Source organism: Paralichthys olivaceus, chromosome 13 (assembly GCF_024713975.1).
Source record: "Paralichthys olivaceus isolate ysfri-2021 chromosome 13, ASM2471397v2, whole genome shotgun sequence".
Classification (NCBI taxonomy): Eukaryota; Metazoa; Chordata; class Actinopteri; order Pleuronectiformes; family Paralichthyidae; genus Paralichthys; species Paralichthys olivaceus.
This window is the reverse complement of record NC_091105.1, coordinates 1,156,924-1,178,538: the sequence shown is the minus strand read 5'-3', so window position 1 is coordinate 1,178,538 and position 21,615 is coordinate 1,156,924. Positions and strand designations below refer to the sequence as shown.

The 21,615-nt window shown below is 46.0% G+C and overlaps 1 protein-coding gene across 14 annotated transcripts in view; it reads right to left on the bottom strand.

Moving 5' to 3' along the window:
• The window catches only part of mef2d (myocyte enhancer factor 2d), a 75,349-nt gene extending 54,379 nt beyond the window's left edge, over positions 1 to 20,970 (bottom strand). For 3 of the 14 annotated variants that reach the window (XM_069536648.1, XM_069536649.1, XM_069536646.1), the window contains exon 1: positions 20,618 to 20,822. The gene's annotated coding sequence lies outside the window, so the exon portion shown is untranslated. Of the gene's footprint in view, positions 1 to 688; positions 988 to 20,617 lie in introns of those variants that run through there. The other 11 variants (XM_069536638.1, XM_069536645.1, XM_069536641.1 and 8 more) reach the window with 10 other exon arrangements.
• Positions 20,971 to 21,615: the final 645 nt, after the last annotated feature.

Below are 21,615 nucleotides of genomic sequence, written 5' to 3'. Positions count from 1 at the left end.
TGGATAAACAACTTCCTGTTATTCATCTCCTGTTTCACTTAACTTGGGTTTCAAAAAAACGAGATATCAGCAGTGAAAACACTAAAGTGAACCGTCGACTACGCAGCTTCACAGCATTATATTTGTGGTGCGACAGGAAGTAAACATCGTGGTTTTAACAAGTGTCAAGGGCACTCACTCGACTCTTTAATGGCCGCACAAGCCTTCAACTGAGGAGAGAAAAAGAACAGGTGCGACGCCGTGAGCTGCACGACAACACAAGCCATCCACCATAAATCTTCACAACACCCCTCCCCACCCCTCGTCGATCCGCTCTTGGTCGATTTCGGGTCCAGGGGAAGGTGTCAGCTTGGCGGCTGACGACGGAGAACAGGCCACGCACTGAAAGTCGCCTCGCTATCTGCCTCGGAAAGTCCTCAGAGGCGCCGGCGGAGCAGCCCCCTGATGGCTTACTGGACTGATTAGAGAAAGCTGAAAGCATTTTTGACGCCAGCTCTTCACCACTTCAGCTCAAACCAAGCATAAGAAATTCTAAAGGGGTTTGTTTTAGCCAGACGCTGCGAAATTTAAGAACAGCCATGAAGTTTGACATTTTCTCTTCAAGTAAGTACTGATCTGACAAAAGCGGCGCTCACGTCAGCTCTATTACAGCAGAGGAAACACACACACACACATCGGTTGCTCTTACCGTCAAAGGTTAAAGGGACCAAAAGGCGTGACAGAAGTGCTCCGACACAAAAACACAAAAAGAGACTTGATTCTGGACGGAGGCCAGTTAATTTGAAAATGACGTCCGAGTAGGAGATAGTCCGAGTCCCTGATCACAGAGGGGAAACACAGGGTCCGACTCAGAGCAGCACATGTGCCACTCGACCATCGGCTGCTCAAGTGACAACTGCTGCTGGAACGCCTCACTCTGGATGCCCCAAATTACCCTTCTCACAGGACACCCCCTCCCTAATGCTGCTGCTGCTTCTCATCACCCCCCAACACTCCCTTGAAGCAAACCCCTCCCCGGTCACCCTCTGCCCTAATATGCCTGCAGCAACTGCCACCAATTCATCAGTGTCCCCGTGTTGGTAATTGAGGAGCTTGTGGGTCGTCTTTTTAACCAGGAGGTTCCAGGGCAGTTTTTCAGCCCATCAACTACGAACCATAATAAATTGACGCTAATGAGGTGAAAACTTTTCAAAACATTGAATGTCAACAATTTTGACATAATAATTACAGAAATCTGTTTTCTGACGAACATCCTGAGAACCGATCATCTCATTGGCTTCACACTTGGCTTGTGCTTCGTCAGGAGTCCAGGGAAGTACAGCGTTGAATTTGTTTTGCGATTTGAACACAAGATATTTTCAGTATTGATAAACTTTGATTAAACAGGTGACGTAAGTGACGTTGTGGATCATAACGGCCTGTTCACGACAACCACAACTGATTCCCCGATGGGTTCAGAGTGAACAACTGAGTCCAGCAGCGGCAGCTCTTTATTTGCCACAACTCAATTACTGCAGATCACTTTTACAGTTTCAGAAAGAAAAGCTGCATCACCACAACCCAAACAAGCAGCTTGAACCAAACGTTCTCTGGTTTCAGCTCCTTAATTTATATTAGTTTCTGTTGGGGTTCAGTTTTAAGACGTCAGACTTTACAGATTTATAATCATTCAGTGCAACCCGACACTAATGGATTAAACAACTCTAGGATCAACTCTGGAAAAGGCAAATGTTCGTCTCGTACAAATAAAAGTATTATTAACGAAACGTATGTTGTGTGTCTAAGTGTGTGTGTGTGTGCGCTCAGGATGTCAGATCCTTGTTGTACACATATCTGTCCCTTGTGCACATGTGAGCGAACATCCTACATTGGGATCATGAGCTGCAGGCAGTCGGACGGCAGCTGCCTACATACCTTTTGTTCCAGTGGACCCTTCAAGGCCCCCTCCCCACCCCCGAAATCTACACACACACACGCACACAGACACATGCACTTGCATGCTCAGCTGTCGGAGAGTTAAACACACCAGTAATGTCTCGTGCCACTCGGCCCAAACTCCCCACACTTGATTTTAAAACCAATCCTATCGCTGTCAAACTTCGCCCGACTGCAGCGGCACGTCTCCGATCCCTGTCGGCTCCGATGAAGACCGATATCAAAGCTGTGGAATTCAAAGCGCTCACTGATCTGAACTTGGCGAGATACAGTACCAGGACTGTAAAAGGAGAGATTCGCTGTCTGTGACCGTTTGCGACAGTCGCTCTGCTTCCCAACGAATGATTCTCAGCCCTTGCCCTTTCCTGACCTTGAAATCTCAGAGGGAGCTGGGGGGGCGATGGGGGGGTGTGTGGGAAATGGGAGGCCATGAGTCTGCTAAACAGTTGTGTCATTGAGTTTCCACATAACACAGTGACTGTATAGTGCTGCTGTGTGTAGCGGTGCAGGCGTGTCCGCGCCCAGAACCCAACGGGTTAAACAAGGGGCAAAAATTCCAAGGAGCGATTTGGTCGTGCAGCAGTAACTTATATGGATAAATCTGTGAGGGGAGGGCGGAAAACAATGAACTCCCCTCGACTATCTGGAGCAGGAAATCTGCCCATGGATGGGAAAATATACAACACCACTAAACACAACAATCCTAATGTCAGAGCAGTGAGGACACAATTACTTCCACTACAAACATAAGCAATCAGTAATAGCCTTATCTCGATGCCCCTTCTCCTGCCCCCCCTACACCCCCACCCGCCCCCCGTTTGCTCGCCGACTACATTTGTCGTCCGTGTGTGCGGCTGCTCGTGGGCCCTCCGTGTTGAACACACAGTGTTGGCCCGCAGCCTAAAATGGGGATCTATGAGCCTACCTCCGCTCTTCCTGAGACAAGCGTTGGCCAAGACTGTGCTGGCTACATGTGGTGGGGATCCGGCACGAAGGAGAGGTGGGGGAGGCACAATCACTGAGAGGGAGGATATCTATTCTCTCTTCTCTAACAGAGCGGTGAGAGGAAGCTTCGCCCGGAGGCAAGTGTATTTATGTTGAAAGAAAACACACAAGCGTATAAGCCCCAGTGCTCGCAGAGATAAACCTACATCCACGTAGCGACACATACTTGGGAACAGTTGTAGAAAAGGTTTGTGTTTTTTTTGTTCCGTGTGAAAGGTGTGCCACATGAGTGATGTGCCATCATAAAGAAAAACTCAGGAGGTTTTGTTAAAGACAAGATTAGTTGGTACTTTGTCTTTGTACGAAATGAGTAATAGGTTTGTGGATAAACACGTCATGCTTTCAAGGGTTTGACAGTGAATACCCTGCTTATGTAAATCTGCCTCCCTCCCGAGGACGGGGTAAATTAAAAAAGTGACAGAGCTTTTCTCTGGTGTGTGACCTACATTATTGAGGAATTCTCCACATTTTTGTCACACTCCCGACAAATCTCGCGGCACAATAAAGCTCACAAGACGAACGGTTTTTCCAAGAGCGACCACAGGACGAGGAATCCAGAGCGTATAGGTGTGACACCACGATGCTGGAACAGCGACACTACAACTAACTTCTGACTTGTGCCACATGTTCAATGATTTCAAACGGTTCCAGTTCCACTCGTGACGACAGCCGTGGCTTCAGTTGGTCAAATTGATTCATTTTCTCCCACTGACTTCCACTGAGGTCTGCTCCATCAAAGAGAACGTTGTGATCCAATGCTCGCAGTGTTTTAACGTGCGGTGAGTCAACTCGCTGCCTGAAATAAAAACCACCTACACACAGTTTGAGGGATGTTGATGAAGAGGACTTTCATTCCGGTCTCCACACGCACACATTCTGTTTCAGACCTTAATACGCATAATTTATTACATATTCAAATACCCCAACAAGTTCTGTTCTCTACTGTACTACTACCGATACTTCTGTCGAACTCTGCGGTTGCAAGAAGAGCGAATCCCTTGACGAAGTCTGTGAGTACATTTTAAAGACAAACTCGTTTCTGGGTTTGCAAAACGACGAGCGCTGCTTTAAATGACAGATAATTAGACTGCATGGGGATACGGTTGTGGTTTGTTTTATATAACGGCAGTAACAAGTACCGTGTCACATTTGCCTGACGTCGCCCAGTCTGACGTTTAAAAACCAGGGAAGTTTGGCACCTCCCAGCCCCCGGAGGTGTCACAGCTAAAGGTTAAAGGTCAAGAGCAGCAAGACGAGCCCTAACAGACGCAGCAACCTGTTCCCTTCAACTGTCTGCCTCGCTCAGCTGCCACCACAGAGGCTCCAACGCCCCCTGAAGCCGGTCCTGCTTTTCCAGGAACTGTTTAATGTCCGGATGCACCGTTACACCTTTTCCGAGGACACGCACGACTGAAAATACTGGTGAAAGCTCTTCCTCTTAAGGATTAAAGGTTGTTTTGAGGTGAATTCAATAAACTCCCATCGACTTCTCGTTGTGAGGAAAACAAACCATTTTTAAATCCGGTACATGCCTCTCTGTGTGCTTGACTCTATTTTATTGTGTTAGCGGTGAGCTCTTTCAGTAAACAGTACATCAGTGTGGTGTTCTAATTAATGCTCGATTCTTGGTGCTGTACAATAATCCATCAAGTAAATTAAAGCCATAAATCACTCAGCACCTGTGGCTCCCACGCCAGCATGAGCGACTGGAGAGACAGCAGACATTTAGCTGACGCCCAGAAAAATTACTCCAGACGGGTTTTTTTGTACTTTTTACAGCTGCTCGGGTTAAGACAACATTTCTTATTAGACAACTTTTATTTTGATTGATTCTCTTTTGTAGACAGACGTGTTGGCAACATACAGGAGACAAACCCCAGACAAAAAGAGAAGCCGCTTTTTAACGCTGCCATTTTTTATTTAGTTTTAGTTTAACACGACTGACAGTCGCCTCTCAACATATAGCTTTTAACAGAGCTGTTTCTATGGTTACCTGAAGTTTTATACACTGTGAGTTCTGATTTAGAAGAATCAGGCGTCTCGATGAGGAAGATGATTTAAGGGATAATTATTTTTCTGTGACAACTGACTCAGAGTTTTACTTTTGTCTAAAAAATACGGGGGAAATGTATTTAACGCTCTAAAACCTCTTCAGACGAAATAACTTCTACGTGATAGTATTCAAGCTGTAGTCAAGTATATTTTATAAAAGTATGTAGTGATTTCAGAGTCTCAGTTTTCAGTTTCTTCAGTGTGAGGAGTTTTTCTTTCCAGAGTAAATTTATTATATTTATGTTCTAAACTTTTGCTCTGATAAAAATAGACATGTTCCCTTGGTCTAAATTATAAAGCACATTTTCTTGTCGTGTTAGATTTAGTATTAATAAATAATGATGAATACTGGTCAGTTGCAGGTTTTTTTAATAAAATCGTTTGTAGAACAGGAAGGAATTCAGTCAGTCTGGCTCCGGCAGGAGAAACAGCTGTAAACCACAAAGCCTCCGTCTGAACCTGTTGAATCAAGTGCTGCCACGAGTCAAGTTTTATTCACCAGATCTGTTAATGCTGCGGCCAAACGGTCCAGCTGTTCTCGTTCCAGACACAGGAAACCTTTTTGGTGCGCGGACGTTTCAAAAGCAACAAATGGCGAAAACTGACGACACTGAGGATTCTGTTTCTCATTTAAATTGAAACAGACATTTTGACTGTATTTCAAATTTAGTTTATGGCATCAGCCTCAGCTACCAGATTAGAACACAGCATGAAGAACCGAGCGTCACTGACCCTGTTGTCTTCGCTAACAGCTGCTGTCCAGTTAAATTCTGTGTTTTACAATCATTCAACTGTTTACGTGGAGGAGACGAGACGTTATTGGAGCAACATTAAAACTGAAACAGAACCAAAATGGCCATGTGGAGATCCTTTTATTTTGAAAAGGCCGCTTTCAAACTAAAATATGACGTAGCACAAGTTTGTTCTGCTTCGACAGAGTTGTGGCTCTAACGTCTGGGAATAAAAAAACATTACGTGCATTTTGAAAAGTTTCTCTTTCTTGTTTGAGCGAAGAAACATTTCAGATTCGGTCAAACAACACGTCCTCCGACACTGAGACAACGTCCCCGACACTGAGACAACGTCCCCGACACTGAGACAACGTCCTCCGACACTGAGACAACGTCCCCGACACTGAGACAACGTCCCCGACACTGAGAAGGACAGAAACGATGATGTGACAGGTTCCATGTTTTTTCACTGTTTCGACATGAGACCCGGTCGTAACGGAGCTCTGCGCTGTGCACAGGGCGTTTGATGTGTAATGGGGGCGGTGAGGGCCACACGGAGCCAGCCCCTCCCCCCAACCTTCCACACACACACACACACACACACACACACACACACACACACACACACTTCTCCTCAGAAACAGCTGACGTTTTAACAGGCTTACAACAGCTGACAGGCTACAGGTGGGGCAGAGGGGACCCTTCATAAGCCCTCCAACCCCCCTCCCCCGTTTAGTACCCAGCTCATAATTCTCCTCAACCACACACAGACACACACAGACACACACACACCTGTTGTGACTCCAGAGGAATTGTCCTCTGTGAAAAACCTTCCTTCATACTGTATCGCCCACCTACTCACACACACTCTTCCCGTCAGTGCATTAAAACGGGGCTTTATGACCCTCCAGCATGTGTTTGAGTGGCTCAGGAGTGTGTGTGCTGTGTGCGACTATAACAACAGATGCTACCACAGCACAGGAGAACGGGCTGAGAGCACTAAGCTTCTTTGCTTTGCTTCAGTGGAGCCGGTGGCGGCATTACGGCACGGAGAAAACCACGCTGTCATGTTAATCCACAATCACTTTAACCCACAATGCCCAGGTTCTCACTTCAATCAGCACCGTGTACAATCACTGTGACAGTTTGACCGTACGATGTGGATCTTCTAATCCAGAGGTCACGCTTGAGTCAGGGAATTATTGACCTTTTGGTTAGCTTGTTTTACAGTCACAGGGGTGTTAGGGTTTCATCGGTTGCGGAGAGCGAAAGGTTTTTGGTTCAGATGCCACAGCAGCTCGGCAAGATGCCGCCTCCGAGGGCTCCGTCACTCAGGCGTTATTCAGGGATTGGTAGATACCACCCATCGTCTCCAAACACTTTTGTCAGACAAAGTTTCCTGCAAAGTGAATTGTGTGGGCGGGATATTAAGGCTGACGACTATCGGTTTGTAGAAAGGAGCAAAGCTGTGAAGAAGAGAGGGGATTTGAAAGCGCAGCACTTCTTTGGATTGGAAGAGAAAACCATGGTGTGAAATGAAAAATAACACATCTCTGGATTATGTATTCTTGCTGGGTTTGCAAAACACAGCGAAAGACAAGTTTCCACAACTTCTACAGAGCAGACTCTCTCACCACCAAATCTGCTTCTTCTTCTTCTCATCGCTCACAGGCTCCTGTGGCGGAGGAAAAGATTTATCAACATTCATTTACATTCGGAAGAATAACTCGATATGCAGAACACGAGGAGGCAGGTTGAACCAATGTGCTGTTGCTTTTGATAAGGAGGAGGCCCGTCGCTACTAGAAGCTGCAGAGCTCAGGGTACAACACAGCGAGGGTGAGAGGTTACGTTTAACTCCTCCACAGTCGAGGAAACAGATGAGCGAGTCAAAACTTAACGTACATCTGGAACGCTAATAACTGAAGACGTAGCTGAAAACTGTCGAGGAGCCGCGTTAAACCTTCTTCACAACAGAAACAGACTCAAATACTCTGAATAAACCTGCTCCTGTGAAGATCGGGTTTTCTGATTCTCGCAGGGAATAAGTCAAGACGCCCGACGATGCTGATCAATGCCGTGCAAACACATTTCAGCTTATTCTTATCTCGTCCTCCCTCCGCTCTCGTCTCTCCCTGCACTCGCTTTGCCTTTATTTCCTTTCTTGAGAAAGCAGGAGGACTCTTTCTCTCCGAGCCCGGTGCTGTTCCAGCTGTAATGTGATAACCAGTTCAATAACATAAACAACTGCCAGAATCCTCTGGAGGAAAGATGCAGAGAGAGAGAGAGAGTGTGTGTGTGTGTGTGTGTGTGTGTGTGTGTGTACATGAGTCAGTGGGCGGATGTCTGTGTGTGCGTTTTGGTTTTACATGGGAGTGTGTGTGGGCTGGAGAGCAGGAGAGGCCTGGGCGAGAGGTGAGGACGAGTCAGCCATTGAACACCATCAAATAAAACGTTATCTAATGCCTGCGCTGACACGGCCCGCCAGAAAACAAGTACACTCTCTATCGACTGAAAACACGGCTGTGCTTTTGGCCGTGAAAACAACTGGGTTTGTACATCAGAGCAGAGAGACGAGATTTCAGCAGCACTTACCAGAGCCATCAGGGTATCTGCGCACTTTCTGAGCAGACATTCAGAGCTTGTAAAGACGTTTTTAAGCGTTCCGAAAGAAAAACACCGTCTCCGAGGGCCGGACGCAAAGAGCCTCGGCTCAAAGGGAGGTTTCAACCCTTCCTCCGTGTGAAAGCACCAACAAAAGGTCTGCAGCCACCTCCACAGGAGAAGGTGGACGTACAACAGGCAGACATTCCATCCACACTTCAGAAACGGTTCAGACCTTGAAATCAACAAAAGAGAAAACTAGTATATTTCTCAGTGAAGCACATTTCTCCGCCAAGGCCCAACAGTCCCTTGATATTCAGTCAGGCTTTATAACTAAGCCAAAATAAAACCAACACAGATCATGAAATCATAATCTCCGCTGCAGAAGAACGATAGGTTGATAAAAAAGACAAACCAAATTAAAGCCCACCCCCTTTATGAAACCACATTTAAATCCGCTAGATCCAGATTTTTATTTGGATCCGCACCAAATTACACAAACTCATGAATATCAGTCCTCTGAATATTTGTATTTCCATCGGGATCCATGAATTATCCTCTGAGTAAATAAATAAACAAAATAAATGAAAATTAATGAAATGGATTCCTGGATCCGCCCCTTTTTACCACATCAGAGCCAATATCTAAACTGTGAAAATTATTTTTATCACCTTTATTATTATAAAATGCATTTTTTGCCATTTTGAGTGGTCGTACTTTAAAAAAACGGCCCCTGGAGGATTCATTCCGTCTTTCTAATGATACCAACAAGCACATTTCCTAAAATATTTTTTTATGACAAAAGCACCAGTTTGGTTTCTGTTCTTAAGGTTTTACTTCAACTCCACGGATTTTTGAATTGTGTCGTAAAAAACTGAATAAAAAAATCACTCTGGGATCCAGCGTGTGTTCATGCATGAATACACACAAACCCACACACACACACACACCTACAGTCATGGCAACATCACACACAAACACACGAGCATAAGAAAGTGTGTGACTTTGGAAGAAGGGTGGAGAAGGAATTTTCTTCCTCTCTCTCTCTGGACCTCAGCTTCCTCAGAGGAAGAATGAAAAAGAATACGCTACTTCCCTCCTATAGCTGCCCCCCCACCACCATGTCAGCTCCCAGCTAACTTAATGAGCCCTGTGCAGATGGTCCCATAACACCGCCACAGCTGCGCGACCGTAAAACGACGCCACGCCCCAGCGAGGAGGGGGTGGATATATACGTTCACATATTCAAATGAGGCCGTCACCTCTCCGGCTCGCTTCACTGGGAGACAGGACCAGAGGGAGCAGGAGGATGGATGGAGGCTTGATGATGATGATGAAGAGCAAGAGAGCGCCAGGCCCTCAGATCAAAGAGAGGCAGGGTGAGGAAGAGAGAGGTGAGAAGGCGAGAGCGAGGGGGAGAGAGGGGGAGAGAGGGGGAGTGTGAGAAGCGTAGAGTGGTGTAGAGTTTCAGCTCCTGGCACGGCCTCTTGCTATTTCAGCTGTGCCGGAGCGCTGGCCAGCAGCCCCTGCTCTCACAGCAGTGTAACCCCGTCAGTTTGGTGGCACGGCACTTCAGCTCAAAGTTTCCCAAAACATTTTAGCGCGAATCAACAGAGAAGTCTGGAAACGCTGCCGGTCCCGTCGGAGTTTGAAAACTCCGGGGCGGAACGAGCACAAACTGAGACGTCTGGAAACGATGAGGTAGACGCTCACAACCTCCTGCTGATTGGCTCTTTTCGGTCACTACATAGTCTTCGCTGATACGTCGAGCTTCGATCACATGACCTTCTTCTGGAAGAAAACACCCAGCCTCAGCCACCAGAGTAGAACACAACATGGAGAATCAATACAAGAGTCACTGACCCTGTTGTCTCCGCTAACAGCTGCTGTTCACTTCTGTATTTTACAATGTTTTCACGTGGAGGAGACGAGATGTTATTCAAGCAATCCGCGACAATTCCCGTGTTCAGAGGCACACGTGAGTGGTCACGTGATGTATGTGTTTAGGTGTGTAACTGTGGACGGGAGACACGACGGGGATGGAACCAAAAGGCAGGTTGGTTGGTATTTAGGACGAATCATGAGTGTGAATGATTCAGGCTCCGTGATCGGATGTGGACTTGGTTACTCATGCGGTCCGTGGCTCGTTCAGCGTGACTGGGGTCAACATCAGGAAAAGAATGAGCTGTGATCCAAAGAGACACATTTCAGAAGCAGAGGTCAGTGAGAGAGGAAGCAGCAGAAACTTCTTCACTCTCTGCATTTCTTCTTCGTTTTGAAAAGACTAAAAAAAACTCAAATATACAATATCTGGCAAAAGTACCAGCAGCACATGTTGCTGTTCAAATTTAGATTCAGGAAAATGAAACGTTTCTGCTGCTGGATCAGAGTGATCCGTGATTTCTGATGCATTCTAGAGGAAAATGAAAAGTTCTCCTGCATCTCTTTGCTCCTGCAGCTTCCTCCAGTCTTCTAGGTGTTCGGTGCCGCTCGCTCCTCGTCCCTGCTCACTTCTTCCTTTATCATCTTCTGTGAGGCGTTGTTCTCTGAGCTCCTTGGCAGTAATATCAGATAGACCCGCGCTGACCTCCCCTCAGAGAGCAGAGCGGAGACTGCAGCTCGACTCACTGGACAGAGAAGCCTTAATCCAAGCCGAACCTAAAGCTGTCGATCGCAGCCCGTTGTTGATTCTCGATAATCCGCCTGGTTTGTGCTGCTTTTACTGGATCTCTGGCAACAAGTCACCTTCAAGTGCAGCTGCGTTATGAAATATATTTAAATGTATTGTGCATGTGGTGCAGCAACTACAAGATCACTGATGTGACGATGATATAAAAGCAGCACAGTGTGTTTCTGTAGTTCTGAGATTTCAACACTAACATAACACTACGAGAATAAAGTCACATTTGAGAATTAGATCATAATATAACGAGAATTAAGTCATAATATCAGAGGAAACGAGTTTATTTTATGAGGGTAGAATCATAATTTAATGAGAAATATTACAAGAATTTAGTCGTAAGTTTAGAAAATTAAGTCATAATTTAATTTTACAAAATTGATCTTCTGATGTTTCCCCCTCTTGATCTACCTGTAGCCAAAAATTAGGACTTTATTCTCTTACATTTTGATTTAATCTTGTAATATCGTTATTATTATGATTCACGTGATGTGACTTCTTCTCATAGTTTTACTATATTATTCTACTTTTTCACAGTATTAAGATTTTATTCTCGTAACATTCATCTCAAGATCTCAGATTTTTGCCCTTTAATTGACCTTAACAATCTGTGGTTGTACATGAGCAGATCAGACCATGAGTCCTGGACTCAAGTCACATGTTGAGTATCTGTCCTCAGGTAAAACTCTCTGACCTTCACTGTTGCTGTGGCTGAGCCTTCTGGGAAAGGTTTCCTGAGATCAGATCTATTGCAGGTTCAAATGTTTTATGATGAATGGTGTAAATAAAGCAGAGTTTGTATTTGTACTAAATGAATATTCACAAGTACCAGCTTCTCTGATTCTTTCTCCTTTTACTCCCCGCGCTGCTCATTTAGTTTATCGCTTCTCTTCTTTTCACTCTCTTTTAAAAGCTCCACGACTACTGAGAACTTAATGGAATTTTAAATAAAAGCCCATTTTGCTGAAGGTTGCCAGAAGCTGAACTAAATGGATTCAAATTGAACGTAAGTGGATTTTGACACCACGGCCCGTTCAAGGTCGAGCCCGGCCTGGTTTTGGTGCGGCGCTGCAACCCTCCGGTTGTGCGACTCGCCACTCAAGCTCCTGTTATTCAAGGTTAATCCCACAAATTGTGTTGGGTTTAAGTTGCATTTAACCTACATAGGTTGTGTCTCGATCCAGGACCACTGGTCTCTGATCCCACCACACACTCTGCACAATGTCCATTTGGCTGGCTTTGCATCAGACGACCTCTTTGGTCGGTAAAGAGAATATTAAAAGAAGGGAAATACAACTTAATCTGGATAAAGTGCTTCAAGCAAACGGGAGGAGAGAGAGAGAGAGAGACGACAGGACAGCAGAGACAGCCGGAGATGAAATGTAATAGTGAGGCCAGATTCCTACAGATTCCATAATCCCTGATCAAAATAAATGTAACGTGCTTTCTCTGTTTTCATTTGCTCATCTGTTTCTACCTCACAGCAAAAAACGAGGTCAGCACAGATTTCCACTTTGGCTCTAAAGCCGGATATTTTCAGCAATTCCTTCCGAGGCGGACCGGATAAATTTAGTGCCCTGAGCAAGATATTTTTAGCAAAAATCAACAACTGAGTAGGGACTTACCAACATTTCTTTTATTTCTGCTGAACTTTTGTGTAACAGTCGTTCGTAGAATGACTGAAGCAGATCTGATGAACTGTGACGCACAATGTAAACAATTCCATTATCACATCATCACTGAAATATCAGCGTGGTGTATAAGCAGGTGAGACTTCAGCTTCTTGCTCAAGGGCACATTGGCAGAACATTCATGTGCACTCGGATCCTGTGACCTTTCGTTTTGCAAGACGCTCTCTTTAAAGTCCAGGCCGCTCTGCCGCCCTACTTCTCCAGAATCCATCATGAGGACGGAGCTGAGAAACTCTCTCTGCTCTCTGTTTATCTGGGGGATGAATGGAAAAGTCTGCGGTCGACCACAGAGGGCTGCTCATGATTTAGGCCGCGCTGACATTCAACTCCACCGAACAGGAGTGTGGAATCCCACGTTCTCGTTAAACTCGAGGTTGAACGTGTCGCCCGCGCTGAAAGCCGAGACCAGCAGTTGCCGCTCGTCCAGAAAGCCACAACAGATCAGGTTGTTTTCACATCAACACAACTTCCCGATGTTTCACATCATGTTTCACTGATTAAACAAGGACGGACTGAGCAGAGGTGAAAGCTTCTTCTGCCTCAGAACCATCTGCATGTGCACCTCTCTGACAGATTAATTACACGTATGATGCATTCAAACACATGTTAATTGTCATATGTTACTGCTGTTCAACTGAAGTGTGTGAAATGAAAACAAAGGACTGAACACACCAGAAGTTTTTGTGATTCTTCAGCTTGAGCACATAAAAACAATAACCGGCATTTAACCACGTTTCCAAAAAAACACTGATCTAGTGTTTTACACTTTGTAGAGCCAATTAAGTTCTGGAGGAAAAAAAAATACCTCTGCAATTGACACTCGGGCGGCTAAAGTGAAATATGTCTGTTCTTTGAATGACGTGAAACGAAATGACTGCTGATGGGAAAGTAACGAGTTCTCCTCATGAAATAGTTATGTATTTAAAGATTGAATCATCTGTGTTTGTTAATAATTAAATTATGAATTTAACACGGGTATGCGCGGACATGCTTGACATTTAATTGACCCCTTGGATACGGACACAGCAGCTTCCCTGAACTCACCACGGTCCAATGGAAACAGGCAGAAGGACGCCTTGCAGGATATTACAGCATCAGAACCCAGAGGAGCTTCTCTAATGATGATATGAAATAATTATGAAGTAATCTTATCGAATGGAGGCTTGTGCCGTCACAACAAAAACATTCCAGCGGCTGTCTGATGATTCCCCTCCCGACCCTCGCTAAGTGTTGGTTAAATAAACCAACTCACTCACGCTCTCCGAGGACAGATGAGTTCCTTAAACGCATCCCACTTTACAGACAAATGAGATTTGTTAACACAAAAGGCTTTTAACACTTAATTATCCACTTCCACAAATGCTTTCAGGGAAAATAGAAATGATGACATTTTCGATTTCAAGTGGTAATCTACAAGACTGCTTTTTAATTTCGTTCCCGTCTGTGGGGCTCAGCGTTCGCTCCTGTGACGGCACAGCCAGAGTTCAGTTGTCAGGTTGCCCATCGGTCTATACGTCAGTACGGACGCTTGATATTTCGAGAACGCTCAGAGGGAACTTCTTCCAGTCTTAGTGGTCAAAGGTGACTGTGACCTTACAAAACAAGTTTTTGTTCTTGTGAACGTGTCAGGAACCGAAAAGGATTTGGTGTTGAAAGGTGAAAGGTCAAGGTTATCTCATGTGTCAGGAACACCCATGGGGAATATAATAACATCTGGAACAAACATTTACTTGGACTTGAGGACGACCCGATTAGAATTTTGACGGGTAAAGGTCAAGGTCAGACATTTTCATTTAGACTCGAGGATCACCTGATTAGATTTGGGCGGTCAAAGGTCAAAAGGTCACAGTGACCTCAAAGATCGTGTTCCTGACATATCAAGTCTCATTTGACCAGAAGTAACTTCACGTCTCATACTGGAACAGGTCAGAAACACACGGAGGGACTGAAACACAAAACCACACATTCCAACAATGTGGACACATAAAACATGTTATTTATTTATTTAGTTTCCAAAACAATTTCCATTCTACCAGACCTCATGTGTTTAGATGTGATTTCAAAACAGAATTAATACATCAAAACTCCTCAGACAGTGTTGTACCAGATGTTTTCATGATGACACAGGAGATGAAATCATATTTACAGAATATTCTGCTTTAATCTGATTGAACTGTGGGTGAATAAAACTAGTTTGGTGGTTTCAAATCACAAAATCCTCAACAAAAGTCAAAGATTCTGAGGATCCAGCTGCTTTTCCTGTTTCATATCACTGCTAATTGAACAAATTGGAAAAGACAAGCAATCTCACAAAGTCACGTTGGGCTCAGAGACACTTTAATGTCTGCTGCTTTAGTGACGAAGAAATAAATCCCTTGTCCGATAACACGAACAGATTCGTGCATAATCATTCGGTGACAGAGATTAATGATAAATCAACAGATGAATTTACATGAATGCAGGAGATCTCGTTACTTTATGAAAAGGTGCAAAGGTCCGATATCAACTGAAGATCTGTTTTTCTTCTCTGAATTTAGAATCTAATCAGGCAGGAATCCTGCCCAGTGCCCAGCAGCAGCTGAGGAGCTCACCCAGGCTGCAGCCGCTCCAAAACCAACACAGCTAAACCAACAACAAATCACCAACAGGCTGTTTGAAGAAGCCTCCATCGTGCACGGCTATAATCAACACTCCACTCCAAATCACAGGGAAACACACACTTCAGTCCTCCTCCTCCTCTTCCTCCTCCTCAGGATGGGCCTGCATCACCTCCCTGCCCCCCTGGTCTGAAGAGCAACCCCGCCTCTATCTGCTCATTACCTTAATTGATGTTTAACCCGTAGATCAGCAGCTGATGATGGCTCAATTAAGAGCCTGCTGGAGGACAGGGATTAGTCCTGTGTATGTAAGGCGGTTTGTAGCCTTGCAGCCACGGCCTCTGTGGATCCTAATCCTTCGCTCCTGCCCCAAGGGTCAGAGCGGGGAGGCCGTGTTGGCAAATACGTCCGACCAGACTTCAACAAGGGGAAGATTACACAGTGCATGAAGGGCTGGTCATCCTGACACTCAGCTTTGTTCAATCCATAAAATGTTACCAGATTAAATTCAGACGTTTGAGGCTACAAATGTTTGCTACTTTAATTTGATGAACACTCGTTATCAAAACTATTATTTAAATGAGTCTGAACGCTCTTACTTGACCTTGGAAACAGAAATTTGTCAAAACATTCTTCTCACAAGGTTCGGTAGGTTTACCTCCTGGAGGTGAAAATACATTTTCTGGTTTTACAGAGAGCAAAGTATTGAAGGTAAAGGACGGCGAGGTACTAATACCTAACTCCAGATATCAGAAATGGTACTAAATTGATTGAAATGTGAACAGGTTTTAAATACTCAAGTGCTTTCAGTCAGATCTCGTGGCCTCCTCTTTCCTCCTGTTGTCTCAGCCTCTATAAAAACACTTCTTTGTTGACCAATGATTAATCAGACTAAAACAGTTGCCAGTTAACTTTCTCTTGCTCATTCCGATGCTACTGAAAACCAAACAGAGTGATCACTGAAGGGACGGAGCTTTAATTGCTTCAGCTTTGCTTCTGCACGTTAAACTCTGGCCGGGGCCAAAGAAAACAAACAATAGGCAGCATCAGAGAATCTCACCCAGCCTGGTTCCTCCACCCTGCCTGGTGCTTCTATGGCTGCAGGCACAGGAGGGAGGCCATTTTGGAATCACAGTGGGGGGGGGGGGGGGGGGGGGGGGGGGGGGGAGAGTGGATTGTGAGGTGAGGCTTGCTGCTGCTACTTCTCACATTAAGGGGCTGATGGTCTCCTCTTTGTACAAAAACACCTTTGGCTTTAAGTTCCATTAACAGTGAGGGAGTGAGGACATTTCATTCCCTCTTTCAATGTGCCGGGGTAAAGCGCTGCCCTGCGATGATTGAATCATAGCCATAATAGCAGAAGGCAGAGGCCTGCTGTGCAGCTGAGTTCTTCCTGTTCTCCTCGCTCAGCGTGGGAACAGCCGTGGACAAAATCTGCCTCGGAATCGGCACACAAAAGAGGCCATGAAAGCAACACGGCCAGAGCAGGTAGTAATTGCTTCTTTCTGCCGAAATGATCTGTCTGTTTGAAAAGGAGCTCGAGTCGTGGAGTGAGGCTTTCAGTTAGACGCCATTAAAGGGGGCACGCTCGTCTAAATGGGCTTACCAGGTTGTTTCTGGGACAAGAGCACGGGTCAGCTGCAGGCGAGCACACGGAAAACACATGTCCAGCACCGAGGCTGCTCTATCGTACGCGGCTGAGCTGAAAAGGTAAACAGCCAAATCAACAAGGTGGCGGGAGACGAGGGGGCGACAGCACCACAACTCACCAGCGTTCTTTCCCTGCTGTTGGAATGTAAAACAAATTGATGTCATTTTCTGCTCTCACTCTCTAATGCAGCCTTGGCTTCAGCAGTGATTAAAGCCCATCAATACTCAGCCCGGCCAACAAACACATTGATTAGTGAAAATTAGACCCCAGTTACAATTACAGTGCGAGCCAACGTCCTGGGTTCCACCGTGGAAGTGTGGAGGGCCCTGATTAATGGAGAGCTCTGCAATATCTGTCAGGGAATTAATACGCTGCAGCTCGCTCTTTAGCTCTTTAGCATCATTCAAAGGTTTGGTTGGGATCTTATTCCGCTGCTCACAGACCATCTAGTGTCATTACAACACCACCAGTAGGTGGAGCAGTCGATGAATGTGTGTGAATCTAGTTTCCCCTCGATCAATGAATGGATTCAGCTTCTAAAATCAGAAACCTGAATCTGATTCATTACCTCCGACAAGGAAGTCGTGATTTTATTACTGTTTGTAATTCGACAGCAGGATTGTGCAAAAACTACCGAACTGATTTTATGGAAACTTGGTGGAAAGTTTCTCAGAGAATAACTTGTGGATCTTGACAGAAAATATCAGGCGTGTTTAATTTTTGAATCAGATTTCTTTACCAAACCAAAAATGAAATGCTTATAACAAACTATAACAATGAAATTCAAGGTCTGTGAGTGAAATGTACAAACTTTAAAGTTAATTAATTTACTCGGTAACAGATTGGATGTTGGAATAAGTAAATTTAGTCAAAATAAATCAGTCAAAAGTCACTGGTTCCAGCTTCTTCAGTGAGAAAACAACTTCATTAAATAAATTAAAATAAAAACAGGATTTCCACTCCAACACAAATCAAGAGATCAGAGTCAGAGTCACCGTGTTCTGACACTGTGCAGAAAAACAATCAGTCAAGTAAGAGAAACAATCAACCGACGAATCGATCATGAAAATAAATTCAGCTGTTTGAACACGACTGTCAAATCCTAAAATGTACACTTGACTCGAACACCCTGTTGCACATGGGAAACTACACGTCACGTGCACTTAGACTCCGACAGACACGGTGCGCTCTGTAATGTCTGGAGAGCACGGCGGCTGCCTGCCTGTGTTTGCAGTTCAGCAGGAAGCTGCAGCAGGAGAGAATGATTGTACTTCCTCAAATTAGCAGAAGTGAGGCGGGAGGAGGCGGGAGGAGGCGGGAGGTTGTTTTTTTCCCCCCACTGTGTTTTGACTGTAGCCAGCAGAGCACACAATGCAGCACATGGCTGAACTTCAGTGAGGAAAACCAAAAACCCCAGTCCTGCTTCTCCCCAAACCTCCAAACTCCGACTCTGGGAATTTGGACGGATGCTCGGCAGAATGAAATCCAAGATGATTTTCACTTCTTAAAAAAATTTTTTAAAAAAAGGATGGAATGGCGCTTTACTCTGCTGAGGAGAGCAGCGCATGGCTCCGGCTGCAGTCACGCTTCTCAGGGACACAAAAGCCCTTTGCTGGAGCTGAGCCTGTAACTTATCTGGAGCTTAAGCTTTTGCACTGAACAAGTCCAGTTACAATATTTTGTCCAATTTGCGGATTGTGTTCCCATGTGAGAGCGTGAGGGGAGGAGAGATTCCTCCAGAGACTTGAGAGACCACAGCTGCTTTCAGACCTGCACTGAACTCCGGATAATGTCTGGAAATTGGGACGTATGTGAGTGAAAATACAAAAGTCCTAGTCAGTACCTGCAGCAAGTAGTAAGTAAAACATCCACAAACTGCAGAGAATTCACCGTGAGCGAGCGGACATGTTGATGAGGTTTCTAACACGTGAAAAGACGGGGAAAAAAAGTGTCATGTAGTAAAAAGGATTGACATCTTGACAGCAGGGGGCCGACATAAACCTCCTGTCTTCTGTCCCTCAAGTATTTTATGAGATAATAGGAAATGAGACGACAGATTCATGGACATTACAGTCAAATCACTTTCAACTTCACATCAGTCTGGGAAACTGATTTTTCCGAAAACTCCCATAAATCTGACTTGGCACCTTCTAAACTAAAAGTGCCATAAAACCAAACAAATATGTTCAATAGAACTAAACCCAAATATAACAGAGACGGTCAATTCTCAGTATCTTGATTTTCACAGGACCAAAATTTCACCAAACTCCAACTGTTTATTTTGCCTACAGGGGTTTGTGCAGTCGAGCTTCAAACAGGTTTGAGCTTTAAACCACAGAACTGCAGATGAATGAGAAGGAAAACAATCCGACGTCAGAGAGCCTCATTTCCTCTGGATGGAAGTTCTGACTCTCAAAGTCCTGGTTTCACCTCTGAGCTTCAATTTGTTGCTTCCAAACGTGAATCAGCCCGGTGATGCAGGTTTCATTTGACAGAGGAATCGTTAAATCTTCGGTGGATGGTTTGATCTCTGAGCTGATTGACCTGAGGGGTTCAGGTGCATTTCTGCAGGTGCGTGTTCAGTCACCCTGACAAACACCGTCCATCCGATCGACCACATCTCTGTGTTACCGTCCTTATCTGGACAAACACTCATCTGTGGTTATGGGCCTCTGAGGCGACACTCAGGAAGAACCACTAATCTGCTCTGCCTCGCTCTGACTGCTCAGCACCCTCATCTGGAGCGTCTCCCCGGGGATCCTGTGTGACATCTTTTTGGCAAACCTGGACTTTACCTGCGGGCATCATCTGTCCACGTCGCAGCACATCCCTCTGCTGCACAAGATAATGATGTAATAGATAACAGTTCCTCCTGACATGTGAGACCTCTCTCTCCAGAGACACATCCTCACTGTCTTGCTGCTGCCACTCTAATCCCAGTCACCTGCCTCTCTCGGAGACGCTGCCAGACCCAAGGCTGGAAGTGGAAAAACTGACTCCAAATGAGAATACAAACACAAACATGAGGTCTGACGGGACAGGAGCCTCGCTCGGGTTTATTGAGAACATCATTACTGGGCTGCTTCCACGAGCAAAATGGATTCCGGGTCTGAGGAGGAAATTAGAAGTTTTGATGGCACTCTCTCTCTCTCTCTTTCCCGGGAGAAAAGCAATTACCGCACAGCGACGAGAGCACAATCGTCGGAAATGGGCTCATGAAAGAGACATAAAATTATTGGAGCGACACAACAGCTTAGATGATATGAGGAGAATCACACACACACGTGCGCGCACACACACACACACACTGCTGCAATGTAAACCTGTCACTTTACGCGTAAACTGAATTGATGACGTGATAAAAGTTGCAGCTGAAGCAGACCCTGTCTCTCCGGGTTGTGGATGAACCGCGTCGGGACCGAGGGGACGGTTTGACACTTGGACGCTCAGCGCGCGCTCCTGATGGACAGTCACTACGCAGCGCGCTCGAACCCACCGGCTGCGACACGTTACCGGAGACCGGAGCTGCGCTCTCGGTGACGGAGCGGCCAGGAGGACCGGGGCTCGGACTGCGAGCAGCGCGCACGGCGACCGTCCGCACACGCACCGCCGCGGCGCGTGGACGCACAGCTGTCACGGCTGCCCACACACAGGAAACATGAGGAGACTCACCGGAGCAGCGGGTCCACATCTGTGTGATGACGCCGCGGACCAACGTCGCTCTGTCGGCTTCAAAGCGCACACGAGGTGTCATCAAAGGCAAAGTGTAACTCTCCGCGCCGCTTCGCAGCTGAAGCTTCCTGATACTATGGAACTATTGAGTTCAGGCAAATGGAGCCTGATCCGCCCTGAGCGGCGCCGCGCACTGACCGACAGCCACCGCGGGCCAATGGGAGCGAGCGGTGCGCGCCCCTTCGACCAATCACGTCGTCGGTGCAGAGTTGGTGGAGGGTGAGCGGCCGGGTGGGCGGGGCCATCATGTGTTAAGACTCCGTATCCCTCCGCCGCTCATGTTGTGACAGCAGCGAGTAAGCAAATCACAGCCTGCCCCCCCCCCCATTAGAAACACATGAAACTTGAGTTTGTGTTCAGCTTCAGCAGCAGCTTCAGCAGCAGCAGCTTCAGCAGCAGCTTCAGCAGCTCAGTTCAGACTCTGTGGGGATGTTTGTTCACTTTGACAACACAACTGTGTGCATCTGTCATCCGCTCAGCAAACACACAAACACACGTCACTTCCGACGTCACTACGCTCACGCGTGATAACTGAGGTGAAAACAAAGTTTTTCAGTTTCCAGGTTTAACTTTCACTTCATGTCGGAGCGGGGGACTACTTTGTCTCTCCTCGGCGGAGGAACACGATGTTTACAGTGAGGGAGGCAGTGACGTGGCGGTGACGCTGTGAGGCGCGTGTCACCGCAGCACACGTGCACGAGTTCACTCTCACACGCGCTCAGGTTCACGCGAGGATGATGAATTACCTCTGTTTTCTTTATTTACACTTTGTAATCTGAGCTGCGTCACGTGACGTCAGTGTGGAGCAGTCACAGGCTGATTCTTTTCATTCCAGAATAAAAGTCAAGTAAATGTTGTTCAGTAGTCGTGATGTTCGCTAGTTGTGGTGTTCGTAGTTGTTGTGTTCGTAGTTGTTGTGTTCGCTAGTTGTTGTGTTC